Source organism: Haemaphysalis longicornis, unplaced genomic scaffold, assembly GCF_048455015.1.
Source record: "Haemaphysalis longicornis isolate Haplotype H1 unplaced genomic scaffold, Haemaphysalis longicornis Haplotype H1 scaffold_6, whole genome shotgun sequence".
NCBI classification, from domain to species: Eukaryota; Metazoa; Arthropoda; class Arachnida; order Ixodida; family Ixodidae; genus Haemaphysalis; species Haemaphysalis longicornis.
The window spans coordinates 17726959-17752694 of record NW_027526407.1 but is presented as its reverse complement, the minus strand read 5'-3'; the positions used below and the strand labels follow the sequence as shown (position 1 = coordinate 17752694).

The 25736-nt window shown below is 43.8% G+C and overlaps 1 long non-coding RNA gene across 1 annotated transcript; it reads left to right on the top strand.

The window, feature by feature from the left end:
- The first annotated feature begins 249 nt into the window (after positions 1 to 249).
- Positions 250 to 9076, top strand: LOC144142274 (uncharacterized). The gene is made up of 3 exons (XR_013316930.1): positions 250 to 403; positions 4548 to 4702; positions 8993 to 9076. It is a non-coding gene; the product is annotated as an uncharacterized LOC144142274 (long non-coding RNA).
- Positions 9077 to 25736: the final 16660 nt, after the last annotated feature.

The following is a 25736-nucleotide window of genomic DNA, read 5'->3' as shown; positions in this document are numbered from 1 at the left end:
TTTAGTGCATGATTTCCACATTACTTTTTCATGTAATGTAAGAGGTTCGTTAAAAATTCTTAATCGCTACTCCGTGAGTTACTACTATAAAACGAGTTTGCGCCTCCCCTCGCTTTTGCCTTCGTTCCGCAACTGACACGCGTATGGGAATGAGCAATCCCAGCCCAAGCTGCTAGTACAAGATATGTCTTTTCGAACGAGCTAAAGTCTGTTGGGTAGTAAATATGCATCTTGTGATTTCAGATTTTGACACGCACCTTCTTACCGGAGACCTTTTGAAGAAGTACACGTCTATGTCTATCAATTTTATCAGCAGTGATTTCTGGTCCTTCGCCACGAAGATAGGAGTCGCTCTACGTGGAGCAGGATCCAATGTCTCCTGGAGTTACTCTGGAATTACAGTGTAAGAAATCAGGCGCTTTACGCTTCAGACCGTCGTGGCTTTGGTAAACTATACGTGGTCGCCTGTGCGTATTCAACACATCCTGAATAGGGCACTCGTCATTTGTCTGGTAATTCGGGGTGGCTTTACAGCTTTCACGTTACAAAAAAGGCCAAATAGTGTAGTGGTGTACAAAACGCAATATGTTAGGTTAAAGTAACGTTCACCTCCAAACCCGAGGTCGGCAAAGAAACCGGAGAGGCGTAGCTAAAAGTAAAGATCAGTTAGAGAAACTTGATTTGGAAATAGTGCAAATGCCGCTGGCGTATTGGCCATGTTCGCGCATTGCTCACGATCTGCATAATACGTATAAACCCCGCATAAAAATTAGGATTTGGCGCACTTGACAGCCTAAAATTAATGCGATTGCGCAGCATGCTGAGGACATTATTCTGGGTATACATCGCGTGCGTGTGTCACTAGAGAGTTTTAGCACTTCGTATGTTCCGCTCTTTCCTTTCGTATCATGTCGACCAAGACCCAACTGGGCAAATGCGCAGTCATTCCGGTACGACGGATTAGTTCAGCAGGCCGGCTCTGGCCATGCCTGCGCATTGGTTACGGTGGGGGTCCTCCTCGCTTTGCCCCCGTGCGCAGGTGCCATGCTCTGCGTATCAGCACGGCACGAACAGAACGGAAGGAGCATACTCAGGGCTTAATCTTTCTGCTAAGGCTGTCCGGGGTTTTTCTATGGGCAAACTTCTCTAGGAACACGATTTACTTTGTTTATTGCATGGCATTTTTTGTCGACCCACTACACAGCCGGGACAGTGCAGCTCCATGAATTTTGACAAAAATGCAGATTTAGCGTAAGTAGCCCTTGATTATCGTAGACGGAAGTAAGTCATCACGCATAACTATAAAAACAAAAATTTATAGAAAGAATGAAGTGTTCCCAAAAATCATGTTTGACGAAATCTGAAACACGGATGTTATACATTTCCCCTCCAAACCAAAGAATAAACGAAATGCCTGGAATAAATGTAAAAATTACGATCTATAAAAATTAAGATGCGATCCGTGTACCCCCATGCATCTCCCGTAAGATGTAGAATTGCCTGACGTGACACTTGTAATCGTTATTATACGATAAATGCAGATGATTGGTCAGACCGATATTTAAAAAAACAAAAGAAATAGGAAAAAGTCAACCAAAGGATTCACAAAAACTATCTGACTATATCCCAAATATAATTTGCAAGTCTCCCCTGGAAACCAAGGATTAAATAAAAAGCTGCGCACAATTGATTGACTGTACGATTTAACGCACCCAATTTACACGAAAGAAGGCCCGCCATCGTGGAGGGCTCCGGTTAAATTTTGTCCACCTGGGTATCTTTAATCTGCACCAAAATTTCCAACACACGGGCACTTTTTCTTTGTTCTTCATGAGACAAACTGCCGTTGGGGCCACGAATATAACCCGTCTTGTTGAGGAAACATCGCAAGGAATGTTTTAAAATACAGAAAATAGCAGTAATGAGACAACCGCGTTACGTCCACCCTCCAATAGAAACGCACATTTGGCGAGTGTAACACATGTAATAGTTACAATATCAGCAAGGAAAATAACTAGTCTGATGAATTTTAGAAACAAAAAACTAGAAAATTGAAACCCATATTTTCAAAGAAAAGGTTATAAAAAAGAAAATATGCATCTGATGCACCACCCCAGAAAAACGAACAAACAACAAAAGCTTCCGCACGAGAAAGTTCAAAATACGAATTTAAAAGTAGCGAAAATGGCTAAACCGTGGAACGATATACATTTTCATGAAACGGACTATTAGCGGAACTTACATATTTAGTTGTCGTAAGTATGGAAGGTTGTGGCCATTACTACACCAGGGTCGCCAATCATGGTGTGGTAAGGAAGGGCGTTACTGCCAATGGTCGCCGCGATCAGTCAGCACCCTCCTTCAGCAATTCCTTGATCAGGCGGATTTTTTTTAATCCGTTGGGAATGGTGCATCTCCTTGATTCAGAACACGGTTCTTCAGTTGGCGGCAGAAAGTGAGATGAGCAGAAGGCATCAAGAAGTGTGCGGGGATGAATTGGTCGCAATTTGCACACGATCGCGGTAATTGAACATCTATGGGAGAGGCCCTTCCCTGCAGACGGCGTAGACCGGCTGATGATGATGACATCTTTATACTTATTGGAACTTGAATGAACCTAATTAGTCTGGAATAATTTTTGAAAAACAAAAATAAAACAAAAACAACAATAAAGCGTTAAACACAGAGATCGGAAAAAATCCGAAAAATAAACGAATTACACCGCAATGACACATCCTGCTACCACGAAATAATTTGACGAAGAAGTAGCCAGAAAGACAAAAAATTTACAACCTTCCACATCTAAAAAAAAACACTGCGAAAACTGTAACCTCCCACATCTGAAAGAAACAGATGTCGCGGGAGTAGCAACATTAATGGTCAGAATAGCAAAAATGGATGTAAGTGGTGTAACAAAATGGCGAATAAAAAGAAAACAAGAAAAAAAATTCAGAAAAATGTTTACACAGAATACAAATATGCATCTTATACATTTATCTGCAAAACAGAAAAATAACGAAAATTCCGCGAAAGAACGCTGGGAATATCAAACGAAATCGTGTATATAGACGTATTCTGCCGTACGCCCTGCCTGTTAGGACAAAACATTATATATAGCGAAGTAACGCAACATCATGGCTATAATGGTATATATCACGATATTGGCGAATATAATCAACAGAAAACATACAAATAATAAAGTAATCTGATGTTATTCCCCCCTCATGGCCACATTTGGCTCCACAGAACTCACACCCTAGACAAGTGGCAAAAGAATGCTGGGCTTTCGTAGACGATTGTCCAAACTTCTGCTAATTGTTTTTGCGTATTCCAGTGGCAACTTCCACCATAAATAAATGGCGCAAAATCTTGTCGCTTTCTCTGAGATCTATACGTTTCGGCAGAACCTTTCAAGGCCACGCAAAGAATGGTAGCATATTACAAATGTCGCTTCGGCCTAGACGGGGCGCCTTGTCTTTGACTATACCCCTCCCGTATACCGCTGTGTCCTGTAACGCCGCATGAGCGTGTCCCATTTCACTGTTCGTCAAAGACCACTTTGACACTTCAATAGCACGATAACAGGGCTGCGTTGGAATTGGGAGATACTGAAGTTTTCCGCCGAAAAATCCAAAACAAATGATGCATTAAAAATTTTTTCACATCAAAATTAGCAACAAACTGGCGCCATGTATTAACACGACGTTCAAATAGTGGCGCGTCCAAAAATTAGGCTTTTTTTTCTTTTGTAAGTTCTACGCCCTGAAGCTGTTTCTTCGTTACAACGCGCGCGTTAATGGAGGGTTTGGAAGTAATTACCTCATCTGAATAAATTCAAGACCTGCGAATATTTTGGTACACTGACGGTTTTGTTTTGTGCGTTAGCCAGAGAACTTGCTAGAAGTGAATAGGTGCTGGTTTGCCTGCTTTGTTTACGAAGATTAGGTTCATTACAAGTACAGCTGAAAGTACGGGTAATGTACATTAAATGTAGAGCTGAAGTACCAGTAAGCCCGCCTGCATAGAACAAAAAGGCTACATTCGTCACCATCTAGATGCTTGCAACACATCATAAAGTATTTGTAACGTGTTTAAATCTCGACTCATTGCTTACAATTTGAAATTTTATTGGCCTTTACGCTTCGAATCAACACCCCGGCTGAAGAAAGCGCAGCAATAGGTGGTTCCCAATAATTTACACAGCTGTTTACCCACTTCAAAAGCACGGCACAGTTTCTCTTTAGTCTTCAGCCTCAAGCGAGTGGTTCCGGAGTGGTTCCGGAGGAAGACTTCCCGGAATTCTATGTCGGTGACTTGCACTTGTAAAAAAAAGCCTCTAGGTTGTGGTAAAAGTACCGAAGGCACGACAAGATATAAAGAGTGCTCAGGGGTTTGTTATATTATAGTTGACTCAAAGAAAAGGGGGCCTGCATGACGTTTATTTTTTAGCAGTTGGAGTTAGTGTGGCACATGGTGCGAATTTCCTCAAAGCCGTTCAGGATGCCGGAAAATGGTTTCTTTAAATTGCGTCTTGTTCTTTTTTTCAGAGATAATAATGGTGGCGTAAAGATCGGCGTGTTTATTTACTCCAAAAGGCATGAGCTTGCCTCTGTAGCAGCGGGGCAACAGGCAGAGTTCAACGTTACCAGTGCTGCGGGCGCCCTCCAGAACATTATAATAAATGCAACTATAATCGACGTCTGTGAGTAGTTTTCTCTAAGTCATTTTTGACTCTTTCGAGAATATTCGGTAGCCTTGATGCTGTGGCCAGAGTGCAGAGGATACGTTTTTTTTACTTTGAGAGTGCTGAAATAAGCGATAACAAAGTAATATGTAGAGGCGGTATTCAAACTAATCCCCTTTGTTTAATGACAAGGATCGTAGAACCGCTCATCTTTCTCGTAAATGATTCATTCGCTGTGGTTGGGGTATTGGTGGTTCGCAGAGTTTGTTGCTAGAGGGAAGCTGACCTCAGTAGCACCAAGAATGCCTATGTTTAACTCCTGACTGCTTCGACCCTGTGGTATAGCCAAAATCGAATAGGCGTCATCTTCATATCGCGAATAACCCAAGAGTGATTCCGACGACGGAAAGTGTTATTTCTGAGGCGGTTCAAGTGCTTTAGCCTATCATCATCGCTGCTTGTGAAACCAATTGTGTAAAGTTGGCTTTCCTGCGCTTCGTCATGGCGTAACGATGTACGTTACCAGTAAAGCGAAGTGCGCGTTGTCTATATAATACGGAGTAACATTTTCTTCCTTAAACCACTGTGGTGTCAGTGCCAGCCGGGTAGTGCGCGACATTCGGCAGGGAGTTTTGGGTAGTCGTTTGGAAGCGCTGACGCTGTACGGTGGCTCCAATTTCACTACTGGCTTTATAGATACCGACCTACACATCGCATCCGGCGGCAATTCGAATTAAGGAGCCAAAAAATTGTCGCGTAGTCACAGCGCGCTCCGTCAAGTGGGGCTAAGGGTTATCCTCAAACTCACCAGCTTCGCTGCGCTCCCAGATGGGCCTGCGACTGCTCACATAAAAAGTAGCGGTAGTACCAATAAATGCCGAGTGTGCGGATTACTATTTATATTACAGGCCAGCAAGGAGAAGATATGGTTCTTTTGCATGTTTCTCAGCTACGCTAACGTCAAGTGCACAAGTAAAGCACACTGCTACGATATCTGCAGGCCCGACTGGCATTATTTATTTTCGAGCATTTTCTTTTTTTTTTACATGCGCGATACTTTGTGGAAGTCGGCGTTACATTTAGGAGCTTTAGTTTGACATGAAGCTCATGCGAAATTCACATGAAAGGTTGTAATTTTTATAAACACCCCAACAGGGCCATTCTAGCGTGGAAGTGCAGGAATTTTTGCGGGAAGACAATGTTTTTCTAGTAAAGGGAGCGCTAATGAGTGGCAACCCTTTCGGCAGCTGCGGCGAGTTTACCATAACTGGCGCGCCACAGTTGTGTGAGCTCTTACGGTATGGTTTAAAAGCCAAACAAATGGGAAACTTGGGTGGGGCAGCCGTCGGCGTCAATTCTTGCGGCGTGAACCACAGTATTCGTCTGGATATTTTTCTCACTCACTGTCCTCGTGCAAATGCAATCGGAATGTGGTGAACGCAAATTCATTGGTTATGGGGTTTAACGCGCCTAAACCACACATGTTATGAAGCGCGCAGTAGTGGAGAGCTCCGAATTATATTTTACCACCCAGGTACCTTTAACGTGCGCGGATATGTCGAACACACGGAAGCGTTACACAAATGGCCGTTATCTGGGACCGGCACATCTTGCTAAACTGTACGCAACAAATCCGATCGCGTACGATGCCAAAAAATTGCATAGTCTTTCGCTATATTCTTTCGCACCACCGTTTCTTTGGCTAGCATTGTGTTCGAGCCTGGTGATTAAGTCGAATAAAACCTACAACATCGGCATCAGGTTCACTTCAGCTCCTTTTTAAAGCATCACTATTCATGCTGCTGCAACACTGCGTTCATCTAAGCTGAAGGCCAACAAGGCTGTGCGGGAAATTTCTGACGCAGGCTCTTTTTTGTTTTGTTATACTCGTGCTATGTGTCGTAAGTGAACAGGAATTGACAGCGCCGAGTGTTCCTTTACGTTTTTCCTTTTTCTTTTTATGCACTATATAAAATATTGTGCAAAGTGCTTCGTCCTGTTCATTGTTTCTGTTGATTGTTTTCTGTTTAAAACGCGCTGAATATTGTGGGGTTTTATTATTTAGGATGTGCGCGCGCCATCTAACGCTCGAAACGCCATGGAATTCTATAGCAAAGGGTTTAGAGCTGTGCAGCTTTTTTTGCGGATGAAAACTGGGTAGGTGCGCGTTCTCTGGGCGGGAGACCAGTGTTTGCTTTCGGCAATCAAGCGAAGAAGCTGTTTAGCGTTAGAAGAACTCTTATTCGAGCGCACCGTTGAACAAAGAGAAGGTGTCCACTTCTCCAGTGAGCATCAGCAAAAAGTGAGCACAACAGACGTAGAGAAAGACAAAATAGCATCGAGGGCAGGCCGAGCAAATACGTATAAAGCGGTCAGATGGGGATTACATGCCCCTCCAGCGTGTGCAAATGTGTCGGAAAGAACTAAAAAAACAAATCAGCAATGATAAATTCGGCACGTGAAATCGAAGCACGTGGGCAGCTCGCCACCTATAAACTCGATCGTGGCTCGTACACTCTCCTCCATTTTGTGGGATGACATGGCCATTGCACGCCGACCAAGAAGAAATGTTGCAAATAATACTCTCTTGAAAGCTGGAAACTCTTGGGTACGAGGTTAAAACAATGAAACAAGGGCGTGTAATGCGCCAAAGACAACTAGGCTTTTTTTAGGGGGGGGGGGGGCGTAGTGGCGGGCTTGGAAATAAATTTTACCAGATGACGTTCTCTGCGTAGGAGAAGGAGGAATAAACGTCCTTCAAGAGCAGTCAGAACTAGGGGAGGGCCTTCCACAACACCTTGAATCCGGCCGCTTTCGGGCTTTGTTCCAGAGCCAGAAGTAGTTGTCAGGGTGCGAGCTGAACGGAGCTCTGTTGCAGTGCTCCGACAATCTTTAAAAAACGCTATCATGACTCATGCATCGAAGAAGCTGGCAGCGCCCTTGACCGCCCACAGGGAATGCTACCTAACAGACTCGCAGATCAGAATGCATTGAGAGAACACGGGATAGGGGAAAACACTACTATTTTTGCAAAATAGGGCCGTGAGGTAAACGGGACAGCGTTTATATATTTCTCACGAAATAAATGTACTAAAAATATCGGGGTGCCCGAGTAATCTTGCCTATATCTAGAGGAAGAGATAATGCGTTCGCTTTAATATCCTGTAAACACACCGAAACGTTAAGATGAATTTTCTTTTCCTACTTTGCCGCCATGTTCTCCGGAAGGAACATCACTCAACGACACACTCGGGGCTTCTGTAGTCCTTGAGGACGACTGAAAAAAAACGTTGTATTTTGTCGCTTCAAACCACACTTTACTACGTTTGACTAAGAAGATCTACATGCTTTGAATATTTGTTTTTAACGATTGCGTATGTCAGCTATTCTACAAATAAAAAAGTCCCCATTAGCGCATCGTTGAAATTTCGTGTAATTTCAGGGCAGATGTTCGTCTTGGAACGCTTGTAGCAGCGAGTTTTCTCAGCGATGCTAACGGGAATTTACGTTTACAATGCAACTGAACATTCCCTCATAAATTTAGGGACACAGAATAATTGTTTCGCAAATTTAACAATTTCATGCGGTTGCAGCAGCACTCCCCAACCACTAAGCTGAATTCACAAAAATGTTTTTTTTTCTGCTAAAAAAGCAAGGTAGTTCATGGCTGATAACAATGTCAAGCGGAGTGTGAGAGGAAAATGTCAAATAATATTTGGTGGTAAATAGAAAATAAATAAATCCCCGAAACCTTTAGCCACAATGTGTAGCGTTCTCAAGGATATCAATATTAATATAAGGATTCATTCTACTTAAATATATGACTTCACATTGCGCAGTAAAAAGCCTACCCCAACTTTTACCCCTTATCCAGGCAAAATATCACTTTCTGGGTAGTGCAGAATCCACGGTTAGACATTTGTTTTAAATTAGGCGAAATTCTTTCTTACGTAAACATCTTCCTCACAGATCGCAAAATTGGTGCCATTCCCTTATAAATGTCGGTGCGTAAGGAGCATGCCTGCACATGAAAACATGAAGTGAATTGTGATTTAGAAACGATCTAGTCTGAATAAGCGGTGCACCACTAATGGATTCCTATGTCTTTCTAGATAAAACATTTACGAAAATGTTGAAGATCAATCACCTTCATCTACAAAAATTCTAGAATTGCAGCATGTTTCATTTACCTACGCATTCCACAACTGTTTTACGACGCCATCGTCTCGGCATACAAATGTCTAAAATTGTTGCCCTCGCGAAGCCATCTATTTCAATTCAAAACTATGTGTTGTCTTTTTTTTGCAGTACACTGTGAGCACACGCTGCAAGGCCCTTATAGCTTCTACTCCAACCGTAGCATCGGCTTTGTTGAATCGTCTCCACCATGTATCACTGGTAAGGATCGTAAACCTTAACAAAAAAGAGACTTCTGGAACAGTCTGTTGATGCGGGTGAATAAAGAAACACTTGCGATGATACGTTATTTACGATGTATATTTTAATGGCACTGACATGTGGGTAGACTGTAAAAAAGATGTGGACAAGTTCTTCAAGCGTACGCTGCAGATAATTTGAGAACAGAAAAGTATAGTACTCAGATTTTATATAACTAGACATTTACAGGCCTATAGAAAGATTCAACTCATGCCCGTTTTCAGAGAGGAGAGAGTGGTTGCCCTTCTAGCGTATATTATAGATGCTTGCAGACGTCGGCTTTGAAGTATCAAGATATTACGATTGCAATTGCCCGACAACAGAATGGGAGGAAAAAGAATCCCCGACAATCTTGTCTCGAGCATTTCGGTTGTTGCACTGAATGAGAGAGTGAAGTAAGTGAAGTGAGTGAGTGAGTGAGTGAGTGAGTGAGTGAGTGAGTGAGTGAGTGAGTGAGTGAGTGAGTGAGTGAGTGAGTGAGTGAGTGAGTGAGTGAGTGAGTGAGTGAGTGAGTGAGTGAGTGAGTGAGTGAGTGAGTGAGTGAGTGAGAGAGTGAGTGAGTGAGTGAGTGAGTGAGTGAGTGAGTGAGTGAGTGAGTGAGTGAGTGAGTGAGTGAGTGAGTGAGTGAGTGAGTGAGTGAGTGAGTGAGTGAGTGAGTGAGTGAGTGAGTGAGTGAGTGAGTGAGGGAGTACAAAAAGATTCGTAACAGTTGTGTACCTTGAGACGCAATGTTGCTACGCATGAAACCTTCAGTGTGAGGAATATATTTGGGGTAAAGTTCAGTGAAACCATGGTTAGGTTTTTTTAGGGCGTCCTAATAATTGGTCATTCTGATGCAGGGTATGGAGGCATGACACGGTCACAAATCATTGCTGTGAAGCCCTTGTAATTTAAGCGAGATCTGTTATCATTGTATTATTGGCACGAAGCAAATTAATTATTCCGAGACTTCATCCTAAGAGCGCTCTCGGTCTAGTTAGATGATAGACTGACAAGTTAAGACGCCTGACAAAACATCATCTGCTACCGGTGTAGCCTTAGTTGGAGTAGAATATATTTCACCCCAATTTCATCAAGAGAAAAGGCCTATTATATTTCGCAGAAGTACATTTGTAAACTCCTAAACTAAAAGATTGTCATAGGCCAAATTTTTGTAAATACAGCCATCTAGAGTTAAAAAAAATGCGATCACTTGAACGTTTCTACACAGTTGCTAATGTCCTTAATGCTCAGTGGCAAAAGGTGTTTTCTATCCCTTTTATATTTCTGTTTTGCTGGGAACATGTCCATGCGCTGAATAATTCCCTTTGCTGGGTACAGATCAACTGAAATTATTACCCGATGCCGTAAAACCAAAAAAAAATTATTGTCAAGGTAATCTACCCAAAGCTGTGGCAGAATGTCAGCTACAAACAAAATAGGGTAAAGCAGGCATAAACCTCCACTGTCGACCTGCCACCTCTACCATAGTTTACCAGATACGATTGTGTCACATAAGGCATTGCAGAAGTGCCAGGATACTTTATTTTATTTCCTGTAGCGCAGGCAGGTCAAGTGGGAGGCACTGAGAGGGCTGTATATCACGAATGGTTAACACACACCAAAGCAAAAACATTTCTGTGTCATTATGAGAAAAAACAACGCTGTTGTTGCAGTAGTTGTACGGCACAGCAAAAACTGGCGATCAAGGAGTGATTAAGAAACACTGTTTGGTTACTCTCACACTCAAACCGGCTCTCCGTAATGGAAATCGTGTTCATTACCACGTCGCAGTTTCAGTAGGTTGGCAGCAATAGAACACTAGTTATTCTACAGCGTGGCGCGTCACACATTAACATGACGGCCCGCGAGTAGAATATGGGCAATCCAGCTGGGTAAATTCTGATTTTCGCGAAGCTGAGGGGTGTCTCACCATTATTCTGATTGAACTGATTCGCTTCAAGTGATGAAGAGTCGAAAGTAAAGAAAACAGGAAGAGATGTTGTAGCATTAACGCAGTAAAGGACCCTGTCGAAGTAATTGGATGCAATGTTTGAAGAAAAACCAAGGGTAAACAATGACACGCTTATAACATGCATTGGTGAAGAAGTATTGATCCGTACAACATCACGTACGCGACATTGAATTTAAACATCAAACTATGCCAGGGGTATAATCAAGAAGCCCACAATGGGCTTCACGAGGATCCACCTTTTAAAAGGTCGACATGCAGTGGTAATACTGGTAAAATGGAATTAGAATTTCGCGAACTTCAGCACGGGTAACTTTGGTGGCTTCGCGCGGGTACTGGCGGATATAATATTTAAATGAGTAAAAGCATCAAAAAAAGAGCAGAAGCCCAACCTTTTGTGCAGTGAAATTAAGAAACCTAACAGAGAAAACACAAAAGAATGTACACTGGCATCTGCGAAAACATGATGAAAAGAAGAGGAAATTCAAACATTTGAATGAAGGCTAACCATTTTGCCAAATGCGTTGCTAGAAGTCTTCAGATTGGGCGAACGCTTCTATTACACTCATGCACTCGAGAAATAAAAAAAAAGTGTGCACGTTAAACGATGCTTTGTGAGCTATCCAAGTGTCCCCTCCGAAGGGGTACGAAATGATGATGATTTATTTAAAAAGGGCCACTGTAAACATGGTTCTGATCACAGGTTCCAACAAAATGTTCACGGTTTTAAACGAATAATAATTACCATTGAAACCAATAGTTTTTGTTCCGGAAGGCATGCATAAAAAGGTTTGTAGTAAAACGTTTGAGAGCGTAATTCATCTAGTAAATGTGGTACCCTTCAAAAATACTTACTCTGTCCGGGCACTCATTTACAAGTATTAGAACATCCTAACTGAAAGCTCAACTAATAAAAGGTTCAACATTTGAATAGATTCAAAAATTGTATGAGCTGAAGACGAGGACAAACTTTTAAGCCGTCATATCATAGTTACTTTTGATATCAAAATAGCGCTCACTTTTTCTGACGAACTCTCATTGTCGCCTCCTTGTCTAATGATGTTTGAAGGTTATTTTACTATGTCCAGAGTCGGGCCAACTGGTACCCAGGATTTGCAGCATTACTTTCCGTTCTAAACCAACGTGGGCCGCATTCGACGAAGCACAGTGCAGTGCGGCTTCGTCAAGACATACAGGTAAATTCTTAAAAACGTTAGCTATGTAAATAAATAACTATTTGAAGCTGAAACCGCAATGAAGGGTTTGCAATTGTCCGTGCCGCGTAACTGAAATGTCATAACATACCGGTGTAATATCTGTCTTGGTACTAATAATAGAGTGCAACAGTTGTTTGCAATCCGTTTTTTTAGAAAGAATATTATCTGTTTTGAATTAGAGTTTCTGCCAACCCACATGTTTGCCCTGTACTCGTTTTGCTGACTTTTCTTTTATGCTGGCGGGATATCAGTTTCATTCTTGGTAGAAGATCCTTCGAATCATATAGCTACAGTATAAATGTACCTTGTTACCAAAGAAGCATACAGACGGTTGGACGCGCGTTTTTGCATTATGCTTAAGATTCATAAAGCAAACTCTTTACAGTTGGTTTTAAAGCAACACCACTGTACAGGGACAGGTGAAGGTTTAAACATTTATTTTCAATTGTGTATAATAAATCTCGCTCGAACAACTGGAAATTAGGCGAGGACGGATGAGTTCCACATAAATGCTTAGGACTGGTAAGTGGAACTGCGCATGTCAGCAGTCACCGCAGTTTATTATCACTTTGATATTCCCTTTTCGTTTTTCAAGAACAACCGAAACTTTATTGGTTATCTATTCCTCATGACAAGTCTTGCGGTTATAACAACTGTAGCGGATAAGTATGTTTGATAAGGGGTGTGTTTCAGGCTTCAGGTTGGGTTGGTGACCTATATAGAAAGGTGAACTCAATATAGAAAACATCGGCGGAAAACGAAAAAGTTAACTTACAAAAAAAAAGCACGTACCCACGAGGATTCGAACTCGTGACTTGCAAAATACTCGCGTTGGCACACCTAGCCAACCAGACCGCTCGGCCACGGAGGGGCTCCGCAAGAATTGGTAATATAAGGTATATATTGTACAACCACTTTACACTTTTCTTTAGTTTTGGCATTTCAAGCAGCTTAGGTGACTATTTGTTGTATTGCGCTCGTGCAGTAAGCGTCGCCCGAGTTTCCACGTCTAGCAATTGCATTTCGTAGACGGAAAAGCGTTCGCAGATACGTAGTCGTGCTGCTGACCGCTGTGCTTGTTCGCCGAGCGCAAAAAAGTGCTTCCCGCACCCTAGTTTTACGCTGTACGGTAAAAATATCAGTTGATTTTATTTCCTTAGTACCTATATTGACTTCGCTGACTCTTCTCCCGCCTTCAAGAGGCCTTATATTTTCCTACTGGCATACTAGTCAGCGAAGCGTCGCATGTGCGCTTGTGCAGCGCTTGTGTGAAGCGACCTTGACTTGGAGCTAGATACAGTGTACAAACTAACCAAGTAAAGAAAGGCAAATTCTACCATTCATAAAACGTGTCCTGGCTTCGTTTCAACTGAGCGAACGAATTGCGACGACCCGGCGGTGGCCGGCGGACGAAACGCTGGGCCGACTGACTCTGTCTGAAGGCCGGGGAGCCGTGCAGTAGCACAGCCAATTGCCAGCTTATCCCCTCCTGACGTCACACGAAAACGCCGCAGAAAATGGGCGAGCGTAAAGAGTGGAGGACAGCATTTTCGAATTAAATTGTCTACTAAATAAAAACGCGTAAACGCGCCCAGGATGGTCGAAACATGGCCTGGGGACTCCGGACTACAATTTGCGCAAGTAATCCCGCAATGTTTACATATCACTTCAGCGTCCCTTTAAGTGAAGCAGTTCACTGTATACTATAGCCAAAGGAACGCGCCCTTCTCCCATCTGTCAAACGTGACCGGCTTCGTTTATGTACGGATCAGTGTCAGCCATCGCCCCAATTTAGCGTGTCATGAGCGTGATCAACCTTTTTAAATGCGAATGCATTTCTTAGTCGGGGGTTGTCGTGCTCCGTCGGCGTGAGCGTGCATTCCTCCAGCGCGAGCGCACGTGAGCGCGGGCATCGTAGTTCTGCCTTCGTCGTCGTCGTCGTCGTAAATGCGAACGCATTTCTTAGTCGGGGGTTGTCGTGCTCCGCCGGCATGCGCCCGCAGGTGTTATCTCTCCGCGCTCATCCTCGCCCCTAGCAACAGCTGTGGCACGCCTAGCAACCGGAGCAGGTGGTAGCTCGGGCGGGAGTAGCGGAGGGAAAGGGGAGAGGAGGAGCGCGCTCGGGCGTGTGAGGGCGCTCGCATCGCGGAGCTTGGGCGGAGTAGCGGAGAGTGAGTGGAGAGGAGGAGCGCGCTCGGGCGTGTGAGGGCGCTCGCATCGCGGAGCTCGGCGGGAGAGAGAGCTCGCGCGCGGGGCGGGCATGTTGCGCGGGTCTTTCTCTCCTCTCCGCGTACCCTCTCTCCACTCGCTGCGCTCGGAAAATGTATATAAATGCAATGAAGCACACGCCTCTCTCCGTTACTGCTTGCCGCAGCGCACTCATCGGTGCGCGCAATGCATTCGCATTTCCGCACGATCCCCTTCGGGAGGTGGTGGGAGTTTTTTATGAGTGCGTTTTAGTCGTTGAAGGTGTGTCATCTGTGGTCGATTGCTTTTTGCTGTGTATGAATATGGCTGCCGTGGTAAAATGTTGTCGTCTTGGCCGCTCCTATTGTTCGGAGTAGAGCGAGCACTTCGTTCAGACCAATCCCCCCCCCCCCTTACCCCCTTTGACCGTGGCAGCTGTTGACCGACGGTGGCCTAGGGAATTCATTCATTTATAGTTTCCTGCTAATCTTTGGTACTGGAGCGTCGAATCTAAGTGACTTCGTGGCTGCAACGCTACCCCTCCGGTGATGTGGACGCCATGGCAGCCATAGTGGGGTGAGGCTTCCGTCGCTTCGCTGCAACAACGAATGGACGGGGTGTGTGTGTTTGACAAGCGAGCTCGGAGGAAACTCGGGAGATATATTGCACAGTCGAGTTGAACTCCTGACACTCGTGTTGGTGGCTGCTGCGGCGTATTTTATTGCTCACGGTCGCTGTGAGCAACCAACTTCAAGCCCTTTTTCAAGCTCTTTTCAACGGATTTCAAGCCCTTTTTCGTCTCTCCAAAGTACTATGCATTGGCTGTGCAGCCATCTGGCGCCCGGCCCCCATTGCGACGACTTTGAGACGCCTTTCGCTCCATGACTGCCGAGGAGCAAGTGTTGCATACGCTGCGGTTTTACACGACGGACACCTTCCACGGAAGCGTTGGTAGCGACCGCACCAGCGACCGTCCTCAGTCGACAGTCAGCTGGGTTGTGCGCAATAGGATTACGGGAGAGACGTTTTTCGCCTTTTTTAGGTGGTTAGCTAGACATGGCTTCCGAGCCTCTACCGTGCGTTTATCCGCCTGCAGCCAGAGCGTACATTTCAGTCGCGACCGCTCGACGGAAAGAAGGTTTCCATAGAGTGGCCGTGCTTCAGTTATCTTCTGGTAGCAAAAGTTTCCAACATTGCGTTGCATGACCGTGCGCTTCATTTATCGTCAGCGCGGCAGTCGGTTTTTCTTGAGGCGTTTCGTGTCACACCATTCTTGCGAATACTTTACTCGCACGATAGTATATAATGAACAGCGTATGTCTATTATCGGAGGCGATCTTTACCCATTTCAGCGGGTGTTGTCCAACGTCTTTGCCGTTTAGCAGGAAGCGGATTATTTAAAGCCTGTAAAGGGAAGAGTGTAAAAAAAGGGAAAAAATAAAACCAACCACTGTGGAGAGCTTCGTCGAAAAGATTTTTGAAGAGCAAAGTCAAATAAGGGAAACTAATTTGAAAAGCTTTAGTTTTTTGCTATTCCTTTCTTCGGAACATATACCCAACTGGTTGACTTGCCAGCATTTGAGAGTTTTGAGTAGCGAATGGACTCGGTTTTGAAATTTCACAAAACTGTGTATTGGAAAACAAAACTTGTAGAATAATGCATGACACGTGAACGTGATGGCACATGATAATGACAGGTGCACACCAGCCGCGCAGAACCCCGATTATAGGGAGGCTGTGCTGTGTGCCAGTCTTGTTGCTGGCGAGTTCACAACGAAATGAAAGGGAAGAAACGTACGCAAAGGCGGTATAGCAGAGAATAAGCCTGTCGAATGCCAACATTCAAGCCGAAAGACAAAGAAATAAATGCGAAGAAGAATACGCAAGTGCAATATATCAATTATGAATTACCGCAAGTACAATTAACAGTTGCTAATAAGTATCGCAAGTACAATGTATCAGTTGCTATTCGGAATCGCCAAGCTTTCGGTTTGAAATCACGTAAGCAGGCTGAAGTGGTTCTAGGAAATTTCGTATCTGAAAGCGGACGGAGGGCTTCAATAGCACCGAACAGAAAGTACTTCGAATATGGCGTGTCGCGCGTTTCAATAACTCGCATTCTTATTTTGCCAGTCGGTCTTAGTCACGTGATTGCATTGTGTGCCACTGACGGCAGAATTGGGCAGAAACTGCTGCATAGGACTGCAAATTTCAAACAAAAAGCTAAAAAAAAGTATAAAATAAAACATAAAGGATCTTCGGAGCAAAATACAGATTAAGAAAATAAAAGCGTGATAAAGTAATGTAATTAGATTTGCTTGCCCCCAGTAGCCACCAGTGCAGTGGAGTAACGACAGACAGCAGTGACAAACGCGAACGCCCGATTCACGCCTCCTTCAAACGCGCAGCTCTGGACCGGTTACGTCACCCCAAGAATCAGCAAATAGCATGCATTGCATTTTTAATGCGCTTTAACAGCCCCTCGAAATATAATCAATATGTTACGTGGGCTTTGCTAAAGCTCGTGTTTCCCGAGTTTCGCTCAATCTCGGGCCTTCTGGAATAGCACCCCAGTTGTGTCACATTGCAGAATACATACCCTCGTGGTAAGTGTACCGCCATAAACCCTCGATCTCTGGTGATTGCTGCAGCGCTAGGTGGGGCAGCAGAGCAAGCTCGAAATACGGCGAGGCGCTTGCATAAATTTCTGTGGTTTCTTTGCAAAAATCATAAAGTATCAATCTCTTTTAACGGAGCATTTCACTGCCTATGTTCTGAATTGTTCGACTTTATGGGCATTTTTTTGAAGAGGTTAGGCTTGAGTAATTTTATACACAGTTCCCGAACGAGTTTTAGGTCTTTCTTGAGTACACAAATTTTCGAACATGTGGCCGGATTGGTAAAACTAAAGGAAAGGAGACAAAAAAGAAAACAAATGTTGAGGTAAAGGGTGAAACTTTTTTCTGAACTTATACGCGCAGTACCAGGCCCTCAAGCGCACGTTCCGGAGCGGACCCCTGAAATATCCTTCCATGGTTTCAAAGTACCTATTCTCCAAGAAAAGCCGCATCAAGTGTCCCAGTGTGAAATATTCTGTAGAATATAAAGCCAAAGCTTTGAATGGCATTTTAAGCGATAAAGCCGCGCCTGTCACAGGCGCTCGTAACAACGAAAAACTTATTCTTCGGGAACATTTCATACGACCAGGATTTCTGTGCGTAAGCCTAAACTTTGCAGTATTAAACGTCAGCTCCTTCGGAAGCGCCCAAGGCTCACGGTTCTTTCCATGTCCAAGACACTTTATACTCTGAGCGCATACTCTATAGTATCATGATGCGGGGGTGGCGGTGGGTTGCAACTACACCGCTTAAGAAGGCAGGCCAAGAAGTTATCCGAAGGCGTGACTATACAAACAGCGATATGCGCCCCCTCCGCTTTTCATTATATTGCAAGGCCACAAAAAAGAGCAGCAGCAAAATTGCAGATAAACAAGGAAGCCATTCGAAATCACTGGGAGATTGCAGAGCAAAGTGTCTTATACGGGAAGATTACATTTTCGACAAAGACAGGTGGAAGTAAGGAATCCGTAGCGCTCAACTGCACCCCCAAGCTTTTTCACACTCAAACACATCAGAGGAGTTTTTCTGCAGTCAGACCCTGTAACGCTTCCAGTACACCAATAGCTGTAAGAAGAGTGGCGGTGTTTATCTCATCATGTTGCTATGACAGAACCGGTAAGCTGAATCAGTTTACCAAAAGCTTTTTATAGTGCTTATGTGTTTTGTGTATTATGCCAAAATTATGAACCGAAGAAACCTGCATTCATATATTTACTTACAGTAACGCGCTTGTTTTGAAATCTGAAATAAAAAAAAATACCCAGCGAGTATGTACTTCACAGTGTATCGAAAATGCTCTGGGCAGTGCTCCGCCTTGCGGTTTGACCTAAAATCATGTGTTTTCATTCTTTCTGTGTTCTATATATACTTTTAAATTTATAGACAACTTATATGACCCCTTCAGCGATAACTGGGAGGCAGGGCCACGCTTTTAAAGACATCGGCGGGAATATGGTGGTAAAAAAAGCCTGCTTGCCGGGACGCCAATATACGACTCCGGATTTCTCTTCTTAGTTGGCATCCTTTGTATGCGGCATCGTTGATTCCGCTTTTTGCTGCAAACAATGCTGTTCACTAATACGGAAACTTTCTTCCGTACCCTGTGAAGTGTGGGAGTGAGCGTGGCTTTCCGCTGGTCGGAAGCCCCCGTAGAACTGTCCCGTAACTAACCAGTACATCAATAGTGAAGCACAATAAGTTGCAAGGTAGGGGATCCTGATTGATTGTGGGGTTTTAAAGCTACACTGGCGGTATGCGTCACCCCGCAGTGGAGAGCTCGAGATTAAATTTAAACATTTTGGGACTCTTCACCTGCACCAAAATAATGAAAAACGATTGTTTTCGCTTTTTGCCTTCATCGGAAAAGCCGGCACCGCTGCCCGGAATCAAACCCGCGCAGTGGGACACAGCAGCACAACGCTTAGCCCCTCAGCCACCAGAGTAGTTTGTAAGGTAACGTACCGTATTGGCTAAATATAGGCCCCAGCAATAAAGGCACTCAGCAATAAAGGCACTCAATAAAGGCTGCCCTTAAAAACGCCTAACCAATTCACCAATCCCTAGTTTCCTGGTAGAACCGCTGACCCATCTGCAAAATTAGAGTTCCATCAGTTAGTGGGGCCTGTGACAAACGCCTGCCGCCAGAGACCTATAGCCAATATCGATGGATGGCTTCGTATGCTAAAGAAAACTGATGGTCCTATTGCGGGTAGCGAACATTAGCCATCCTAAGTATCTCTGATCTTTTCATTCTTCTTTTTGCTCCTTTTTTTAGTGATGTGTCTCCCGGAGGTCACAACTTACAACTCTGGTCTTCAAAACACGCTAACATGGCCAGCAACTCCTATAGGTGCCATTGCAATCCCTAACGAAACCTGTATTCAAGGTAACAAGCTTGTGCTCTTCTGTACCTTTTAAAATATGCTCCAATTGCTGTAAATACACAGTATTTTAAATTTGGCGAATAGTGGCATTTCGGCGAAACATTGCGATACAGCGTATGATTTCCAGCATCGCTTTGTAATTATCCTTTTCATTGGCGCCACTAGTCACGAGAACAAAATGGTTTTGCTTTGACAAACTTTCTATATTTCCTAAAGGTCAGATGTGGCTAAGAACAAATACCAACGAAGCAACTAAAGTTTGGCATTCCAATTGATTGGTGGGCTATGTGGCTTGTTTTAACCATTTTAATTTGTGAATGCACAGCAGCAAATATCCAATAAATGCACGTAGGCGGCAAAAAGTTTGCCCAAGGCTACATCTTTACGCAACAAGGCGCGAACGTATTACTGGAAAGCATCAAGCTGTTTGATAGATCATGGACTTCTCGACCTAACGCAGATTATTTATTCTCGAAAGACATATGCGTGCCAGTTATTCGGGAGGAGGCCATGCTCCGAGTTGTGTACACAATGTCTGTTTAAGCGCTGCCATTCTTCAAATTTTCGTCTGTCGAGAGGTACCTATACATTTTACGTCGATGTCAATCACCGTTCCTGCCACCTAAGTTTATGCAACTTACAACAAATACAGTAAGAAATCAAGAAAAGTTTCTGTGTTAGAAACAAATATTTCGTTTGAGACATTCTTTGAAATAACTGAATCTTGCCTAATAGGTAATGGACCGTACGAAATCCGGAATATATACAAAACATGTGTTCAAATGTGGCAATTTTTTTGCAAAGTGTGTGTGAAGTTTTGAAATTGTGCCAACGAAGAGGTATTCATTAAGCGGTGAATAATATCGTTTTATATTTGAAAGCTTTATTTCTTCACATTTCTTTAGGGAGTTTAGGAGACAGGCCATTGTGACTACATTAAAATACTCCCCTATTTTAAAGTAAACACCTTAGAGCAAGTTTCATCACTTGCGCCTTCGTCTTCCCTTTTCTTACACTCATAGCGGATGGCAAGCCAACTGTACGGCGCTGTGAAGGCAACTTCACAGTTGGAGCCTCTTGGGGTGTCGTGCAAGGAAGTTGTGAGCACCGGGCTACTCAAAGAACCCTTGACCTCCGCGAACTCTCACTGGCAAGTCACGGAAAAGCATATCCACACTCCACACAACTTGTGGTTTTACTCGTGGAAATTAGGCCTGACCTAGAAAATACTTCACCAAGAAATGCTGCGAAAATAAGCGGGTTTGTTCACGTGCATAACGCGAAAACAATACTCTTACCAGAAAAGTTGAGACTTCTATCATTACAACATCCTACTTATGGCATTTGGCCTCAGACGTTGCGCACTTCATTGTTTTATGTGCATGCTTGGTGTCCTGGCGCTTAAAAAATGGCGTTCGGTCGTGGGTATCCACCTGCAGAAATGCTTTGCTGTTCCTAATTAGGAGACCTTCGCCAATACATAGTGGCGGTAACGTTTTTCCGTAAAGCATAGGGAACGTTAAATTGTGGTGTTCATTACGCCGAAGCTTCAGCAAGGTTATAAGAAGGGCAGATCTGGAGGTGCGCCTTTGAATTTTCAGAAAATGCAGATTTTTAACATTGAAATCTCGATATACAGGCGTTTTAAATTTTCACCTCCACCTGTGTACCCAGTTTCCACCGCCGCTGCATTAAGGACCATGTCCCGGAAACATGGGCACCAACCGAACTATTTCCTACCGGCCCATGTGCCACCATTTTGTAATTTATGCGTGAACACAAATCGCACCCACTATTTTGTGCAACAAATATGACATTTATTCCCGTAATCCTATTAAGGGAACCGAGCAAATATATGTTTTGCTTGAAGGGAGCAAAGCTTGAACGGAGCGTTTGCATGCAATATTTATATCCCGGCCACAGGAGTTAGTAACAAAGGAGACGATGGACCCGACGGCAGACCGACTTCAACAGCTTACCTCTGACAGCCACAGCTTGGTTCCCCAGGACGTGGTGTATGTGGCGACGACGCTGGAGAACATTGTTTCTGCCGGCTCAATCAGCGTCCAGGTGACCTATTGCACATTATTGCGCCTTTGTTTCTTAACATGATTCCGGTGCAAATGGCATATTTCAAATACTACTCACTGCAGCTCAAATCTGTCAATGAGGCACGCTGAAATAAAGAGCGGCAGAACAACTATTGACGTGGCTATCTTTAACGGAATCGTGACCCCCTAAAAACAAGGGTCGGGTCCTACCTACAGCACAATGCTCAGCGCAGCCTTACTCAGAGCAAGGGTTTGGCAGCTGGGCCACATCGTTGAAAAGTAATTTTGAATTTGAACTTTAGTCTCAGGCGCCCACAAAAGATGAGCTGAACCTGCAAAACAGCGGAAGAACAGCCGAACGTTTCAACCACTGTTACAAAATCAAACAACTACAAACTGGACTTAAAAACAACTCAGCCAGGTACTCGTGTCGAGTAAAATCCACGGAATATTCCAAAGTAGCAGTGACAAATGTGGTAAAAATATTATTGTGGAGCTAAAAAGTAGGAGCGCCACGTCAGCCTATACATACCCACAATAAGATGAAGGGTCTTCCAAAGGCTGCACCCATATCCTGCCACGCGATGCGGCGTCCGTTCTTTACCACCGAACATTCGTCCTTCGTAGTTGCGTCCACCTAATGACCTTTCCCACTTCTGCTCACGTCTCTCTGTCACCAACCTGTCACAGTGTGGGCGCACCAGCTACCAACGTTAGCGTTACAGGCCCCCTCCAAGTGCACTTTATTTTTTATTTCAGCTATGATGCGTGCCGTAACACGACTTTGTTCAATGATGAAGAAGCTGTTTTCTATAGCAACTGATACTCCATTCATACTTTTTTATTTGTTAGTTGGTATAACATGGGCTACTTCGGTGGCGAGCTAGTGAAGTGGCGATGGCTGTTGCCCTGAAATCCTACGAAACATTCAACAGTACACCAATGGAAAATACCCCTATGCTTCCGTCGAGGCAATTTTTAAATTCATAAGGAACCCCTGTAATCTTTAAATGTTATCGTGGCCACCTACTGCGACCGAACAGCGCCGTTCTTTTAGCAGGTGCCTAAACAAGAAAACAATTGTTCGAAGTAAGCCAGTCTCGCTCCGTACAGAAACCGTTCCTCTTGGTAACTACAGGAAAAAGGAAAGGAATCTCGCGGTCATGAAGGAGATGTGCAATTGACTTCAGGTAAATGTAATCTGGAAAATACACTGCTTAATTATGGCACGCTCGCCTACAGCATTATGTTTTAATATATCGGCAAACGATGTCATAGCATAGCGGCCTTCTGATAAAATATTGGAAATCCCACTATCAATTACAAATATTTCACTTTAAATTTTATGGCTCCATTTCTTATTCAGAAATAAAAATTTCTGCCACTTGGTCCGTAACAGTGGTTAAATGGAGGTGCGGAATTGAAAGAGAATTGGACGAGATAAGTCCTAATTCAGATGGTTCACGTAATTTCGTACGTACCCCAACAAAACATGCTCCGGTCGGTGACGTCTGTGTTTTTTTTTTCTTTCAGGCAGCACATGACATCGCTTCAACGATCAACCATGTGGTGAAAGCCCACAGTCAGGTTCTCAAGCAGTCCCGTGATGCAAACTCCACAAATAGGTAACACAGCAGGCATCTAACAAAACCATTCTGCCATTGATTGCATGGTTTTGGCAGACAAACCAAAAGTAAAAAGCGTGGAGCTAAGGTGCTTATTGATGCACGACAGTTTAATTCAGAAAATCCACCTTTAGCCTTCGTTTCAGAAGTCTTACCTGCTATTTATTCACTTGATAAATCCTGGTAGAGATTTTTATTTCAATGGCTGCATTGCAACAAGAATATCAATATATGCTAGGTTCGTTTCCTAGAGCGAAGGTGTGGCTCACCGCCGCAGTAGAAATACGCACAGTTGTATGCCATTTGGATGCCCCGAGGATTAATCTTCAGATGTCGGAAAAATTAATTTTAATACAGAGTAAAAGAACCGCGCAACGATTGACCCACTTAACAATAGCATGTGTTTGCTGTTGGCAGCAGCAGGGAGCGGTGTACACAGTTCATATTAGTAACATGCGGGGCCGTACTTTTTTCGATAAGGTACGCTTAAGTTATCAAAATGTTTGATGCTGTTTTCATCATACTTGAAGGGAGGGCCAACGCCATCTTGTAGAATGCATTTCCTCTACATTATAATATATCCAGTGCTTTAGCTGGGGTAACCACACGAAACTTCTAAATAAATAAGGAGAAATAATTTTTTTTGTAATTTTCTATTAATTCTCTACAGCCCTGAGGTGGAGCAATGTGGTGTGTACACGTGGACCTACAGTTGTATGCATACTCCAGTGTTTCAGTATTATTGCGTGATTGAAAAACCGCATGAAAGGGGAATAGTTTAGCCATGGAAAAGTATTTATTACATATTTTAATCTCAGCTACAATTAAAAGTGTGTATTCGCATGGCTCACTGATATGATTAGAAAAATTTGTGTTGGGCGCATACATGAGGACGGCAGGTCTAAAAATTGTGCTTTCAAACGTTGTGCGCCCCTAGCAAGAAAACGGCTTCGGGCGAAAGTGATTTAAGTGATATTTTTTTCATTTTTGTCCGAGAGCATACACTACAAAAATTTGTTTGGATGTCCCTTTTAAACTAGTGCTTTGCTCTTGGTGTATTGCACTAATCAAATGTACGTCTTCTTGTGTTAGGATCTTGGAAGCTTTGGAATTTGCTTCTGCTCGTCTGGACAGCACGGGTGCACCCGTCGTCAGTGGCGCCGTAGCTCTAGCCAAAGTGCGCCGATCCGAACATTCTTCACGGGGGGTCGCCATCCATCTGAGTGAGAAACGGATATACCCCTTCAGTGATCCGGCAAGCCTAAGCGACGGCACGGACGCGGCATTCATTCTTACGGAGCACTGGGACACTGCTGCCCCTTTTGCAGGACTAGCGGTTACCCTAATGCCGAGCAACGCACTGTTGCAAGAAACAACTACAGATGAGGCAATGCCTACAAACAACAGCTCGACGGAATCATTGAAACTGTCCAGCTCGATACTGCAACTAAAGTACGACAGTGGTGCGAAGAAATTGTCTACAGAGAATATGAGCTTCACCTTCTACTTTAAAGAAACACGCGTACGTAGAGATTTATTTACACACCCCGTGATGCGGGGAGCGCTTTTAAAATATTGGTATATACAGGGTGTCCCAGGTATCATGCAGCAAGATTTAAAAAAGAGCAATGGCGTTTCTAGAAGAAAACCTAGCGCATAATGTTTGTGGTACTGTGGAGAAGCGAATCGTAATTTATAGTTCTTAACACTTAACTAAAAATTGTGATCAATTATCTAACTCGAGAAATACTGTCCTAATCACTCAAGTGTCAATGAGGCACTTGTACGTACCTACGAGGGGCATCTAACTGTGTATTTTCAGAAACGAAGTAATTGCGTACTCATTTATTCTGACTGACGAAGAAAACCAACGAAATAGGAAAAATACCACGTGACAGCGCCTCCGCGAGCATTGTAAAGCAGCGTCTTCAAACAAGCCAACAGAAAGCAAATGATTCTCCTATCACCCGGCCGAAGGGACAGCGCATCACTTTGATAAGGGCACCCGGGAAAGGAGCAGCATCAGCAATACTCGCGGGGCGCGTGTGCAGATGAAGAACAAACTCGGTCACGATGTCTTCTTCCTTTCTTTTGTTTATTTCATTCTGGCTAACTCAGAGGCAGCCTGTTTGAGGGCGTTGCTTTACGAAGCCCGCGGAGGCGCGTCACGTGGTATTTTTCATACTTCGCGGGTTTTCTTTATCAGTCCCAATAAATCTGTACGCAATTAGTTCGTAGCTAAAAATACCGCAGTTGGATGCCCCTATGAAAAAAAAAAAATGCTGCCCGCTCCTCCACAGTACTGCAAACATTATGCACTAGGTTTTCTTCCAGTTAAACCATTGCTCTTTTCTTAAATCTTGGTGCATGATAGCTGGGACACCCTGCATACCATCCGTTTAGTCGCAAGAGTAGTACACTGAAGACCCGTTCTTTTTGTGAAAAAAAGAAATAGCCATTTTCTGTCAATTTAAAACTATTTTTTGTCGTACATTGCTTCTGGCTGGGTACTTCAAGGCAGGGCAATAAAATTTTCGATTTCAATTTGGCATTTTCAATATATGGAAGCTTCAGCTGAGAAG